This window comes from Vidua chalybeata, chromosome 1 (genome assembly GCF_026979565.1).
Source record: "Vidua chalybeata isolate OUT-0048 chromosome 1, bVidCha1 merged haplotype, whole genome shotgun sequence".
Classification (NCBI taxonomy): domain Eukaryota; kingdom Metazoa; phylum Chordata; class Aves; order Passeriformes; family Viduidae; genus Vidua; species Vidua chalybeata.
The window spans coordinates 119,687,179-119,701,006 of NC_071530.1; positions in this window are offsets into that span (position 1 = coordinate 119,687,179).

Sequence of the window (13,828 nt, forward strand, 5' to 3'; positions counted from 1 at the left end):
CTTGTCTTAAGCACAAACTCTTGATTACATCTCCATTTTCAACAAAAATTCTCTCACTTTTTTTCTCTTAATGGTTCTCTTTTTTCTCTTGATGGAGATGCCTTTCTTTGCCTATCATTTGCATGGTTGAAAGTACCATGTAGAAATAATATTTCTGGGATGAAAGATGAAAAGTTGTGCACTGATGTCACGCTTCATCTATGAAGATTTTCCCTTCAGACCAGAGCCCCAGTGCTTGGGCAATTTACACTGTATTGATTCCAAGGAGGAAAAATTACTGTCTGACAGCTACACCACATCCTTTATTAGCATCCAAAGGAGAGCTGGGATTTAGCTAATGAAGCTTAACTATCTCCTTTTGCAGCTGCTGGAAGAAGTAGTCACTTTGAAGGTGCAATTAATATCAGGGTTATGTCCTCTTGTCACACTTAAACACCTGAAGCACATTGTCCTTGGTGAAACTGGGCCCTTGCCTGAACACCACATGGGCAGAATTGCAATGATTTCTCTGTCTTTGCTTTGTCATTGTTTAAGGATATTAAAAATATGGAAAGAGACAGGACTTTAGGGTTTAGAAGAAATTAACTGTTATTTTTGCCTTTGTGTAAAGGACTTTCTACACTTTCAGAAAAAGCTAATTATCGCTGGTATCTATACCTGTATTAGTCAGAGTTATCATGAAACTGACCCTTGCTATATTCAGTATGCCCAAACCAAAGGACATTTTTAGTTGCTTCCAGCAGCCATTGGACCCTGCTCTGTGCTTGCACGTCTGATAATGTGCTTACACATTCTTTCGGAGTGATCATATAGCATAGGACAATGTGACAAAATTTCTTTCTATGTTGTTTATGAGCAGTGCAAGATAGAAAGTATTACAAGACTAATTGGAATTATTACAATAGTCTGCTTGGCTCCCTTCTCCCTTCTGTTGACTAATTAGCCTTTTAACATTACAAAATGGCTCTGGCACAAGCTGTCAGAAAGTACTGCTCCAGAGTCACTACTACACATGAAGCTGTCTGCACACATTCATAAGGAATTTGCCACTGCTGTTAGAAATCCTTGTTCTCATTCTTTTCTTTACGTTTGCCTATTTAGGGTGCTCTGGGTCACTAGATGTTATCATTTATACCTTCTCATTCTTTGCTTTGTCTCTCTGCATGCTTAGGGAATTCACCTGAAAACCAGCTTTGTTATTTTTCTTGCACAAGCATGGGTCAGCTGTGGCACTCCTTGTAACCAGGAAAAATGTAGAGTTCATCACTTCTATATTAAAATATTGAGCTAGATACAGAACTGTGAGCCTGCATTAGAAACTAGTATTTCCTCAATTGGTCTCATCACAAACTGCAGTTTGGTGTTTGTTTTTGCATTCCACTCTTTCTCTTAATTCCCTGGTTTATTCCATCAAGGAATACTGAGTTGTATTGTTTTAGGAAGTACTCCTAAGTAATCAGGGTCCCTTTATCCCTACCATGGTCCTGCATAAGTATAGTGCCAGATTATCTCTTGAATAGATTTTTTAAGAAATAAAGGACAAACCAAACTGCAAAGTTAGTTGGAAGGAGCTGTGGCACAGAGCTGGAACTTTCTCCTTCCAGAGGGTAGGGGGCAAAATGAGAGAACTGACAGGCTGAGAGAGATGGGGTTGCTCAGTCTGAAGAAAGACTGAAAGACATTAGATCCTAGAAGGCCAGAGAGACCCAAGAACACCTTCCTGTACCTAAAGGGATCTTACAAGTAGGCTAGAGATGGACTTTTCAGAAGGGCATGTAACAATAGTACAAGGGGGAATGTCTTTAAGCTGAAGAGGGCAGGTTTAGATTGGATATTAGGAAGAAAATCCTTCCTGTGAGGGTGGTAAAGCACTGGAAGAGGTTGCCCAGGGAAGCTGTGGTTACCCTATCCTTTCTCCTTTAGACTACTCAATTGATTCTCCATCCTCCCTGCATTTGTGCTGGGCAGTGCCTCAACTCATAAGCAGCACCTTGCACTTGACCTTGTTAAACTTCATGAGGTTCGCATGGGACCATCTCTAAAGCCTGCCGTGGTCCCTCAAGGAAAAGAATTTTATTGTACACTGCTGTACCGCTCTGTAAAAATTGCACTCTGCTGTCTTTTTTTTCAGCAAGTGTTCTTTTTCTCAACTTCACCACTGAAAACTCAAACTGTCTTGCTTTCCAATTTACGATGTCTTCAAATGGTTTTTAGCCTCTAGAGAACACTCAAATAGCAACTGTATATTGGTCTTTCCTCAGCTGATGCCTATCACTGCCCCTTCCTCATAATGCTACCCCTGTGCTCTCCAGGCCAGCTTTTTAATTTAATACCTAGAGGAGGCAGTTACCAGAAGAGTTCCTCTAGGGGAATCTAATCTGCAGTAGTTCAGATGCTTTGCTAAGAAAGCTTTCCTTAGGTATCCTTTCAAGGTACTTAAAAAGAAGAAAGATTTGTCTGGAAATTGCATTTTCCTTATTTTTCTTTTAGCTGACTTCAAATTCTTCTTTGGAGAAAACCGTCATTATGAACTCTCAGATACATAAATTATTATTATTTTTCCCAAAAAAACCATTTAGCACTTAGTCAGTTATGTCTCATTAAATATGTATCTTGAAAACACCTGCAATGCACAACCAGAACTGGTTCTGAATACATTGCAAAAAGAGTTTTGTTTCTTTCCATGGGCAATTGAAAAGGAAATCTTTCTATTGACTGGTCAGGCATTTATAAAATTTGTTAATGATTTTCTTAAGGGACACATTGGTGGTATTGATTTATTGATGAGGAAAGGAAAAGGTTCGTTACTGTGTTTAAACACAAGTGCCAAAATGATGACTGTTAAAGGTACCAGGGGTTGGCTAAACACAATAGTACAAGACTCTTCGTAACAGGGTTTCTTGTATGTTACTTCTCCCAGAAAGTCAAACTAAATGCTATGTGCCCAATTTCCCATGTGTTTTCATTCACCATGACAACTAGCTAAATGTGACCTTGACTTTAAAATCCATGTGTTGCTATCTGTAGTAAAATAGAGCTAAAAATGAAAAATTCCTTAGCATTTTTTCCCAAAGGAAAGATAGGGGTATTGTTTGATTTTTCTTCTTTACTTTCAGACAATGTGATAGAAAAATTTTAAATATAAGACAGAAAGTGGTGCATTTGTTTTTAAGGCAGGAAGACTCAAATTCATTGTTAAGTCATATTTTACTAGGGTAGTTACTAGGATTGGTCAAACACTTTCCATTGAGTCTGTTTTCCCATGGAAAATAGGTTTTTAACAAATTATTTTGTGATGGAAATATTTGTTTTTAATAAAACTTTCTCCACTCCTTCTTTCTTAAGATTCCCAAGTGTTGAGTTAGAATCAATTTTCCAAATCAGTTTCATTGCAATTGCTGCCAAAGACTTTTTTGTCCCATATGACTCAGGTTTGCATCTAGGTGCTGCCTGCTGTGGGAAATCATAGGTACCTGCAACATTCAAATTGTCCTTGAAAAGAGGAAAAAGGATAGAAAATACCTTTGGGATTTGGACTGCAGATAACCAAAAAAAAGTTTTTGTTCCTAGGAAGGAACAAAACATTGGAGGAAGCCAATGAAGGGGAATTTTAAGCACATTAAGCAAGGTTGGTAACCTGCCTTTTTTTTTCCAGAGAGCCTACCAGTTAAGTCTTTCTTCCAAAACTGGAAAGCTGAAATCAACTTTTTTCCTCGTCCAGAGTATTTAAACATGTATGTCCCATATTCTCAAAAAATGTCTCAGCCATCAAACATTAGAGATGGGATGTTCTTCAGCTAAGAGTACTCTAGCTTGCTACAGCAATGTTCTCACATAGGGTATCCTGAGGTAAACACTCCTCAGTTGCCCATATGAAAGGATCCCATCCTGTATAATAGTAAACAATGCATGTTTCTGACACAAAGTGACTCAGGCCAGCCTTGTGTCAAAAGAGGGCTCTTCTATTCCGTTGACCAAATCCAGCCAATTTTTAAGCCTTTTTAAAATGTAGCTTGAAAACTCTCAGTTGAAACTTTTTAAGCTTTTGGTAACTCTGTTTCCAAAGAATATTTTTGCACTTCAGTTGGGTATGTAATTGACATAGACTGTTTGGGACTGTTTAGGCTATCAAATCCATTTAACCATGTCCATAAGGATTTCCTGCCAGGTCCCAGCAACATGGAAAAAGAAGGTGTCGTATTTGAATGAAATTAAAAAAAAAAAGGCTTGTACAGCTGAGCAGCAATAGGAATACTAGAAAGAGATAGCAATAGGAATTAAAGAGGGAAAGAAATTGGTTGGAAAATAATACTGCAAGAGGAATTGGGGTGTGCAGGAGATTTGGACGTAAGGTAACTGGGCCTGCATGGGATGCAGGGTAGATAAGATGAGGGAGTAGACAGAGATCTGTGTGTACCTCATCACACCATTCCCTGGAGGATAAGAAAAGATCACAATGCTTTTGGGTCCTGCTTGTCTGCAGGCAGGACACAGCTCTTGCACACCACATCACAGCTGCCCATGGTGGATCTGCTCTGGCTGGTGCAGACCCCACAGCAACAAGCAATTTTCCACACCACAAATATATTGGTACTTACTGTGATTGCACTAATCTTGGGGATGTCCAGAACAGGTTTTGATAGGAAAATAGAAGGAAATTAAATTCCTAAAGTATTTTCTATTTTAAATACCAGCTTGGAAGACTATAATGTTGTAAAGCTAAGCCAAGAATGATGCCAGAAGGCAATTTGCCTGCAAAATTTCTTTTTCTCAAGTACCACCAACTGGCACTTTGGGTACACAAGCCCTTCCTCCTCCAATTCAGTGGGCCCATAGGGGCATCCAGGGGAAGTCACACTGAGTGACACTAGCCTTCCACCCCACTGAGGTGTTCAGAATTTCCCTTTGGAGGCAACTTACCTCTCTTCTTTCACTATGCAGGAGTTTGTAAGATATGTGCCTAAGTGTAAAGGCATCCAGATGGTCTTGATTCTATTGTTATCCCACAGGACATCCATCATCTGCACTATACAGAGAAGCTACACTTTTTCTGAGATATAATCAAAAGTATTTAACAAAAACACTGCTGTTTGTGTGACTTCACAGTTTGCTAAGGGAGAGAAGGAATGGCAAGAAGGGGAAATGAACCTTGTTGTTAAATTTTGGGTTGCTCTAAGATTTGTGACCATTTAATGAAGAAAAGAAGTTTCAGATGGTCACTTATCTTTGGCATGCCTTTCTGGAGAAATGTGGGCAGATTTATAGAGAAAAAACACTCCTTCTTAGAGATGCAGTAAACAAAGCAAGTCATTCTTCAAACAGATAAAGCCCTTCTTAATGAGGAGGACTCTCAAAAATATCAGGTCCTGCTTCTTTAAATTATGTGGCCAAAATCCTTTTGGCCTTTTGACCTAAAGTTCCCCCCTAATGCAAGGATGATAAGACTTTCCTGTTGCAATGTGTCCCCGTCCTCAGAAACATGCTGTAAAAATAAATCCATTGTGTTCGCAAAACCCTTAGATACAATATTGTGAGTAGAGCCATGAAAATGTTCATGGGGAATTTAATAACTCCGTCTTCAGAGCAGGATATGAATTGTGTATAGTAAATAAGGCCTCTGGGCACAAACATTGTGTAGCTGCTCATTGTTTGAACTCTGCCAATCCTGAGCATTGAATGAAAAGAGAGGGATGGAAAAAAGAGCTGATTTTACCTTTTCTATTTGCCTTTACTTAGAAAATTTTACTTTTGATACTTCTCGACTTCTGAAAGTTTTCCTTGCCAGCTCTTGCAAACCTTTGAGATATATTTAACATGCAATTAAAAGATTTTTCTTCAAATCAGCAGGAGGTTTGCTTTGCATGTAGCTCCCAAATTGCTCCTGGCTACATCCATGTTTTGATTCAGATCAGATTCTAGGCAGCTGAAAAGGGTCCATAAATATATTTGTTCTTCAGAGCAGGCCTTTTCACTGCTCCCCCATCTTGATGTCAAGGAACCTCAGCTGACTTCAGTAAGCAAACTTGTGCTAATAAGAAAACCTTATTGTATTTTTTGGCACTGAAAGTAGGCATACTTCCTCATAGAACTGACTGCAGAAATCAACATAAATCTAATTTTTTAAGAACCTTGGTTTATTCAAAATAATTTTTTATTTTCATTTTAAAAAATTATTATATTCAGTCTGAAGTTTAACTGACAGGTTTTTGCTTGGAGTGTCCTCTTGTCTCTGAGTTATTGTTACTATTGTCCTGAAAACTGTACTGTTCATGGTGCAAACTCTCACATGGAATAGAGGACCTACTGTTCCTAAAGGATATCAAGAAATGAAACAAATACACAGAATGAATCCTTCAAAGACAGAACTATAACAAGGTGAATTTTATTTCATGTCATTTCCTTCTATGTTCTATTTAGACAGAAATCTTTGTAGTCTCCATATATCTTTCAAACAGATGATACTGATAAATGAACTTGGGTATAGTTTGCTTTCACTGGTCTTGTTTGTTTTCCATCTTTTTTTTTTTTTACATAAGAGTCAAAGATGTACTTTTGTTTGGTCCCTGAAAAGGTTGGGAGAAGGACTCTGCAGGAATAACTAGCTGATATGATGAGGTGAATTATCTGCCTACCACAAGACAGCCAGCAAGACTGGAACTGAGCTCTGCCCAGGCTGGTGCAGAACAACAAAAAAAAGTCAGTCAGATTTTACCTGTTCAATTTTGAAAAGATAGCCTCCTGTACAAGTTCTTACCTGGAGTATTCAAGTCAATTATTGCAGTCTGGTTTTCTTGAAACAGCCGCATCATGTCATGCATCATCACACATACACCTCTCTACTGAAAACTGAGGAATTTCTGTTAAACCTAAACCCCTGCTTATTATATACCAAGCCTACTAAAGCCAAAGAATATCTTCCTCCCAAAATCCCTTTTTCCTAGTTAGCCATTTCAGACATCTACAGAAATAACCATCTGTAGTACAGATGCTAGAAGTTAAAGATCAAGTGGTAGACTTAATGCTGAATTTCACTTTTATGTTTAGACTTGTATGACCAGGTCTCATTCTCTAGTGGATTTATATGATTCTATTTTCCTTTTAAAAATATATGAGAGAAATGCTCACAGGCCCTTAAATGCAGCAGTATGAATACACCACTATAATTAATGCCCTGGTCTACTCCCTCTTTTTCTTTTTTTTTATTTTCAGCGTACAAGTCCTGTGGAGTTTGCAGATTGATTCAATTGCAAAGTTAGATTCCCACTGTGATAGCCGTTTTCAAACCACTGGGCCATTCTGCCTGTCCTGCCAGCCAGGGAACAATGGGTGCTAATTAAAACCCTGCTTAAAAGGTTCCCCTTTACTTCAGCATTGAGGCTTTCAAGGGGCAGACGGGGGAAGGATGCCTTGTTCTGTTTATGCATATGCAAGCACTTAGTGAGCTGGGCGGCTGACTGCGGGTCGAGAAAACACTACAAAAGCCTGGTGCTTATAGGAAAGGGCTGGATTTCAACCTGATAAGGTTAGTTAACAGACTAGACTGAAGAGGGCCCAGCTGTATTTTCTTTCCAAAATTTGAGGCACATTTCAAAATAGAGATCGAGTTTTTTATCATTTGCTTTTACTGAAATGCTCAGGTCTCTGTCTTCTTGTATTGGAGCGAGCATTTTTTCCTAAAATATAAGGATAAGAAGTAATAGTTTCTTTTATTTTTACTAATGAGATTAATATTTTAAACAACTGGCTTTCAAGTGACCTGCTTGTGCCAAAATGTATATATGGAGTAAAATTTCTTTCTTACATCAAGGGTTTGTTTCTTGAGCCAATTTTTTAATAAAACTTCAAGAGATCTCATTAGACACTTTTGTTGCTCAGTGGTATAACTGAGTTCTAAGAAGTATATCAACCTCTACCATTTTCAAGGAGGAAAAATGAGAAATGAGCTATACCTTAGAGCTTCATTCATATATTAATATATAAAACTACTCAGCACCAAAATATGGCAGATAAAGAATCAGTTTCATTATGTCAAGCAATTCAATATGCTTTGGTTTTCAGCAAGAGCTGAAAAAGAAAACACAACACTGCAAATAAACTCATCAATAAGCCACACAGGTTTTTGTTGATGTCATTTGTAACTGACAACTTGATCAATCTTGCATTGAATAGTCCCTTAGAAATACAAGAGTAATAGGAGCAGAATCTGTCTCATTTCTTTTGTTGAATAGCAGTTCACTTGGTGGCATTCACAAACCTGTCCTAGCCTTCTTCAGCTGTTTTTCTTGTATAAAACTATCTCATCCATTGAGGTAGTAGAAAATATTTAATGGGACAAATTGCATGTCATTGATAGTGAATGGTTGAAATGAACAATTCACAGATAACCTCATAGTTTGACAGGTATTATTCTAAATCTTCCTGCTTGTTTCAGTCACTATGAAGAATGAGTGCTTATGCAGAAATCAGGAGTGCCTTTCAAATTAGTCACCCACCAAAAAGACTATTAATTTTTTTTTTTTTTACTGTCTGCAAACACTGAATAAATTGCTAGCTGTATAGCTATTTTAATTAAGGGCCTGATAAGATATTTCTCATTTTTATCTTTACAGCCATATGCTGTAATAATTAATATTGCTTAATAGAGCTACTTGCATGCTGAAGACTGCTTAAAAGACTAAAGATGTCTAGGATCAGGGCATATGGCCTTTGTTGTGAGCCCCATGCACTGAGGCATAAAGACAGTGAAGCCCAACCTCCTACTCTCACTTTGTCACTCTGTGGCTGTTCACACTGTGATTCCTGCTGTGGGGAGAAGACAACTGCATTTTTTCATCTTTTTTCCCTTTTTTCTCTTTTTTCTTCTCTCTCTCTCTTCTTTTTTTTTTTTCTTTTTTTTTTTTTTTAATTGTTGTTGTTTCCCATAGGAGTGGAGAGGGGAATGAGACTGTTTGGGAGAAGCCTGTCTCTGCCCTTGCATTTGCCTTTCCCGTTTACTCTGCTGGGCAGGCAGAAAAGTGAAGGTTCTGAGCAAAGGGGACAGGACCTGAGTCAGTGTGCCACCCCAGCCACCCTTCTCATGAGCACAGCTAAATCCATATCAATGGAAAAGCAAGGTGCTTATGACAAAACTGTAGTTCCAAGCCCAGATGCACACATTGATTCATGGATAGGCAGGAGCTTCGCTAAGGTAATGCCCTACACGGATACTCAGTTCTGAAAGAGCTGCCATGCAGCCTCCAAGGTCCGATCCTGTAGCCCATGTACCACTGCCTCACCAGGATGAGGAGATGGGAACCACCTGAAGAGCCTCTCTCCATAACAAACACCTATAGCCGGTGCTAAGGACCAGGTCTGTCGGGGTATTTGAAGACCTCTTGAACAAGCACTTTAGAGGGTGAAGATAATTTTAGGAACACCTCAGCAAGGATGTTACTTCTTTATTCACTGGAGCTTTTTCAGGGATTGCTCAACAGTAGGAACTGAAATAATCAAATCATAAAAGCTGTTGCCCAGACCCTCACTAACAAAGAGCATTTTCCCTGGGCACAGGAAAAACGGTGTTGCTGTGGCTACAGGCAAGAATCCAAAAAAGATTAACAAAACCCCGTTAGTGGATAATCCCTGGAAAGGTACTCTAACAGCAGATTTCTCTGTTTTCTGCCAGCATCACCCAGTATTACCTAACTTCCAGCTTTGATAGCTAAACCTCAAGGTGTTAATTTCAGCTAGACAGCTGGCCAGCATCACACAAGCTTGCTGAATGGAGATGTAAAATCCAGGACTAGGTGCCTTTTGATCTCATCATCTCAGTAACTCATCTTCACACCTGCTCCTGCCTGTGCCACCTCAGGAATGGCTGATGCCAGCTCAGGGCTTCATTTCTCATCAGATAAATAGATCTGAATGGTCTAATTTGCCTCAGCTCATCTACGTCCATTTTCCTAAAGGATCATACCATCTGTTCCTCAGCTGGATGCTGAGGATAGCCAGGAGCAGATAAGTTTTTCTCAGAACACGCTGCTGATTGCTCCTGAGAAACAAAGACAGGGATCGCTGGGAGACTCTGACAAACTATGCTCCACTGTGGTAATGGAAAACTGGACACCTCCTCTGTCCTGTGGCCTTCACAAGGATACTGTGTGAGATGGTAGCAAGAGAAGGATTTCCATCATTTTCACTCTTGGGCTGTTTTACCTGGTGGGTCCCAGTTGCCAGGGGCATAACTTTGTGTGTTCTAAAGCTGATCCAACTCTAACAAACACTCCTTCACTGCTCTCTGCCAGGTATGAACAGGCCCAGTGTAAACCTGAGCAGTCAACATCTTGAACAAACCTACAGCTGGAATAAGGTGGGGAGGAGAAAAATATTTCTGATTTTAGGGACACATTTAGTGTGCACATTAAGGCATTTAGTGATTTGGGTGCAGATAATAAATCTGATGACCCAGGAACTCACTTCTCAAGACACTTGTAATATATAAATTTTTTGGTGAAGGAAAAGAAACCATTAGCCTTGAGTAAATCTAGTCTGATCTAAAGGGAATGCTTGAACTTTTGCTGCATGATTGGCAGAATGTTTTATTAAAATGCTGTGCATGGGTTTTACTATATCCTGCAGCATCTTTCATCCCAATTTCTTCTGGCTCTGTGTATCAGTGTGACTGCTAAGAAAGTCCAAGAAGGTATGGAGCCTGCAAGAAGGTATAGGCAGCCCTGCAAGAATTGCTACCCCAGTTCTGACGATGCAAACACCTTAGTGTGTGCTCAGGCATAAGCCTCACCCTAGACTAATGAGCTAAAAACTTGTGATTACTGTAGTGCATGTTCTAACCTAGATCTCTCTAATTCAGGCAGGTGTTTAGATAACACATTATTTAACCCAGAACTTTTTCTCTGATGGAAAAGGAGCTGCTCTTACCAGGAGCTAGATTCACTGGATATTATTTGGAATTGGCTTATATATGTCCTGAACTTAATCAAAGGCAATCTCACAAGCCTCATTCAGGTAAATGTAGTCCACGAGAAAGATGAACTGCCCCTGGAGTTTCCATACTCTCTCTTCTCAGAGGATCTAAAAGAATTCTTAAGGGTCTATATATCAATGGAAAGTACTTATTTACTTATCATCATTTCACTTTTGGTTGTCAATTTTTACCTGTTGCCACAGAAGTATTCATAAATATCAGCAGCCAATGTTTTGGTGGGTGATGGTGATGTGCTATGTTTGTTTATGTTTCTGATGGCCTTTGGAAGCCTGTGTCTGAGTGATTTTAAGAACTCAAGAGCAATTTTAATTTATTCTACTAATTGGTGCAGTAATTCAGAAGAAAAGAGCTTTTGCTCTGGGATATTTTGTGGGTTTAAATGCTTTTCTCAAAGTATATGTGGATAAAACTTCCAACAAGGAGTGACAGTATGTGGGTAGATATTGATCAAACAGGTGACTAGTTGCAATAAATTTAGGCTTACCACATCAGTTATAAGGATTATCCTTTCCGTATGCTGCAGACAAAATATATTCAGATACTGCAATACTTAAATTAAATGTGATTTGAATACAGTAAATTAGATCCTACTGGGTTTAGTAACAAAATGCAGGTGATGTGCACAAAAAAGAAGTGCAGTGAATTTGTGCAGCTTGCTAACAGTGGAGATTTCACATACCCATACCTTATTCTGAATTGTATTATTTCCTGCTCTGGGAAGCCACAGAAATTGTATCATGGAGTATTTTGATAATCCAAATGCATTTATACATAATGATGAGACAAGTGCCATGCCTGTAATGTCTGCAGAGGTTTGCATAGTGGAAATTTGTTCTAAAATGCCATAAGATTTTGCTAAAATGTAGAAACCTGCTGTCTCAAACCAGTAGCAAGCGCTCAGTCTGAAACAAAGCTAACCAGAAAATAAAAAAAGCTGCTTTCTGTTCCCTGCTAGTGCCAAGGGCCTTAGCACTGTGCACATAGTATATAAATAAACCACTGTGATCAACACCTGAGAGCTTATAAATGTCTGAAATGTATGGTGACAATTTGCAGAACTTCTGCATTGCTCCCTCATGCCCACTTACAAACTATTTGGATAATCTGGAACCTGTTAGGCAGTACCATACACCATTGTTTGCTGGTCTGCTCTAGGTCTGCGCAGTGCAATAGCAAACACTGCTAGGAATGCTTCAGTTTATACTGGGGAGGGCGGAGACGTGCAGCTCTCCCTGGCTGTTTGCAATGCAAGTGTGCCTGGCAAAATGAGTTGCAATTGGACCATCTTAGCCACCTGGTAAAACCACGTCTGCTCTCAGCTACCACTCTTACAGCTTAGTGTTCCACTGTTTTCACCCAGGTTTGCATTATCCTTTATTCCGTGTGTCTCAGTGTATGTGCCACTGTGCTTTTATCAGCTGAGGGTCTGCTTGCTGTGGAAAACTAAGTCTGGAAATCTGTATGTGTTGATCTCAGTTCACCTCTACTATAACGCTGTGGGTTCAAGAATACTCAGTGGCCAAATTCCCGTGCACATCTTTGCGGCAAGCACATGGAAATTCCATAGAGGTCTCTGGATCTCATTCAGAACTGGCCTGAATGATTGTTACTCATCATGTGTGATTGATCACTAAAAGGCTTTTAAGTGTTTCCAAGCTGTTCCCCAATTTATCATACAGTTTGGATGCAGAGGAAAAAAATATATATATTCAAGTTCCAATTGAAGAAAATGAACAAATAGAACAGAGAAAGTCCTATTCACCTTCTACACTCCTGTCTCCTTGCTTCATTCCTGCTCTTTTCCACTTCTGTGCTGTTTCACATCCATCTGCCCTTCACATTTCTCCCTCCCCCCACCCTGCCATCACTAATTCCTATGCTGTCTAAAATGCCTTTGAGTCCTATTTCAGTTCTGGTGTTCAATAGATGTGAGTCCCATTGATTTATGCCAGGACTGAATTTTGTCCCCATAGCATACCAAATTGCTTCTGCACACACAGGGAATGCCAAATCAGTGTACAGACATACTACTTGGTAACTACTTTATTACTAATTTACACTTGGCATGGAATTCATACCCTCATTTATGACACTGCTGAGTCTGGTTTGTTGTATAAATTTGATCCTATACAAAGCTGACTGGCTTAGAGGACTGGCAGTGGCTACAACACCCATCTCTTGTAAATTATCATCTCAAATTCTAATCAAGTCATTAAATCAAACCAACCAAAAGCTCTTTCAGTGCAATGCTGTTGTAAAAATGAGGTTGGTCTCCTCCTTCTTGCCAGTACACGTGTGTCAACACCACAGTTGACTCTAGCACCCTTGCTGGCTACGAAAGCTCCCGAGTCCAGGATTTAAGCAGGCAGGGAGACTGAACTCTTTGTCCTGGCCTCAGGTCATGGCAGGTTGATGAACAAGCAAGTCCTACTTCTGCCTCAGCTATAGTTGCCTTCTATTTTCTGGAACTAGCAGCCTGGCACATTCTACAAATATCTTGTTTTCATAAAAAATATTCATAAAAATATTCATATTCATAAAAAATATTTCATAACAAATACTCTAGTCTGATTGCAAAAGATATGTATATTCTCTCTTTTTAAGAGAAGTGTTAGAGCTAACAGGCCTTTGGTTTGAGTAGGAATTGCAGGATTGTGACCCCTCTGGGATCTTTGTCCTAGATTTCAGCCTTGGCAGGTGGAGCATTCTGTAACCAGTTGACATTTAGTGGCTAGTTTGTGAGTCAAATATCTTGTTTTATTTTTTCCTTTTTGGTTTGGATGAGTTTATACGTGTTTCTAAAGTATTTGGGAAAGGCATAAGCTTTGTGGTGCCACTGCACCT